General features: G+C 46.9%; 1 protein-coding gene across 1 annotated transcript in view; it reads right to left on the bottom strand.

The window, feature by feature from the left end:
- Positions 1 to 331: 331 nt before the first annotated feature.
- CCDC9 (coiled-coil domain containing 9) overlaps positions 332 to 2,014 on the bottom strand; it is a 24,006-nt gene continuing 22,323 nt past the window's right edge. The window contains exon 13 of the mRNA XM_011969782.1: positions 332 to 370. The gene's annotated coding sequence lies outside the window, so the exon portion shown is untranslated. The remainder of the gene's footprint in view (positions 371 to 2,014) is intronic.

The raw sequence follows: 2,014 nt of genomic DNA, 5'->3' as shown, positions 1-2,014 counted from the left end.
CACTTTGGGACAGGTGGATGGCTTCAGTCTAAGAGTTCAAGACCGGCCCGGGCAACACAGCAAGACCCCCATCTTTACTAAATATTTTAAAAATTAGCCAGACATAGTGGTGCATGCCTGTGGTCCCAGCTACTTGGGAGGCTGAAATGGGAGGATCACTTGAGCCCAGGAGTTCAAGGCTGCAGTGAACCATGATCAGGCCAGTGCACTCCAGCCTGGGCAATAGGGCAAGACCCTGTTTTAAAAATGAATGAAAGAGTCTTGAGACCAGTAAGTTTGAGGATGGCTGCTCTATGTACAGCTGAGGTGAGTAAGGCAATGACTAAACTACACACACACACACACACACACACACACACACACACACACACTTCTCCACCTCTCATCCCCACACTTCTACCTGCCACATCTCTGCAAGTGTCTGCAAACTCCCAGCAACTAAATGCAAAAATACAGATTAGTTTCCTCTGCTCAAAGCAGACAGGTGGCCTCTAGTGGACATAAAAGGTATTGCTTGACAGCACAATAATTTGCTGATTTTGTGGAGTCCGCTGAAATTCTAATTGCGGAGGGCACAGATGTCGCCTGAAATGAGAACTTTCTCTCAATATATAAACTTTAAACCCTGCACCATGCCTCTTCTCATGCACGTTCTCACACACGCACACACACACACAGACCCATAGTCACACTCAACGTACAATCACACACAGACTCAACTAGACTAAACATGCATGATACTTTTTTTTTTTTTGACACAGTATCTTGCTCTGTCGCCGCGCAGGCTGGAGTGCAGCGGTGCTATTATAGTTCACTGCAGTCTTGACCTCCTAGGCTCAAGAGATTCTCCTGCTTCAGCGTCGGAGAGTAGCTGGGACCACAGGTGCACGCCACCGCACCCCGCTAATCTTTTAATGTTTTGTAGAAATGGGGTCTTGCTGTGTTGCCCAGACTGGTCTTGAACTCGAGCTGAAGCAATCCTCTCACCTCGGCTTCCCAAAGTGCTGCGATTAGAGGAGCAAACACACTTTTTTATTTACTTATTTATTTATTTTTTTGAGACGGAGTCTCGCTCTGTCGCCCAGGCTGGAGTGCAGTGGCTGGATCTCAGCTCACTGCAAGCTCCGCCTCCCAGGTTTACGCCATTCTCCTGCCTCAGCCTCCCAAGTAGCTAGGACTACAGGTGCCCGCCACCTTGCCTGGCTAGTTTTTTGTATTTTTTAGTAGAGACGGGGTTTCACTGTGTTAGCCAGGATGGTCTCGATCTCCTGACCTCGTGATCCACACGTCTCGGCCTCCCAAAGTGCTGGGATTACAAACACACTTTTATACACCCAATTACACACACACTGAAACAATCAAACACACACATTCACACACTCACACAGACTCACACATGCACACTCAGACTGTCACACAAAAACACGCCCTCACACACAGACACACTCATCCAAGCCATCACAAACACACACATTCGCATAACCACACAATGCTAAAAATAGCATGTCATTGACAATGGGAACTTACTAAATGAACGTCATTCTCTACTTTTAAAAAATTGTAACAGAGAGTTATTTTTTTCCCTGAGCCATTAAATAAATGTTGAGCAAATAATTAAGGTGAATCTAGGTTTGGCAGCGGGCCAAATTACAGGTCCACAAGCCCTTAGCAGAAGTCCTTGGGGACAGATGAGTTGCAGAACTCAGAATTGTTCCAATTTTAGAAAGGCAATTTTGAGCGAATACCATACATTATGTAACACTCTCAGAGGCCTGACGCAGGCGCCCCCTTCTCTCCCATCAGATGTGGTAATATTTTTGCAGCAAAAAATGTGAATATTCAGGGCTGGGCATGGTGGGCGTGGTGGCTCACGCCTGTGATCTCAGCACTTTGGGAGGCCGAGGCGGGTGGATCACCTGAGGTCAGGAGTTCGACACCAGCCTGGCCAACATGGCGAGACCCCGTCTCTACTAAAAACTTTTAAAAATGAATGAAAGAGTCTTGAGACCAGTAA

The sequence above is a fragment of the Mandrillus leucophaeus genome, unplaced genomic scaffold (assembly GCF_000951045.1).
Source record: "Mandrillus leucophaeus isolate KB7577 unplaced genomic scaffold, Mleu.le_1.0 Scaffold120, whole genome shotgun sequence".
In the NCBI taxonomy this organism is placed as follows: domain Eukaryota; kingdom Metazoa; phylum Chordata; class Mammalia; order Primates; family Cercopithecidae; genus Mandrillus; species Mandrillus leucophaeus.
Note: the sequence above shows the minus strand (reverse complement) of the source record. Positions and strands in the feature narration are given on the sequence as shown.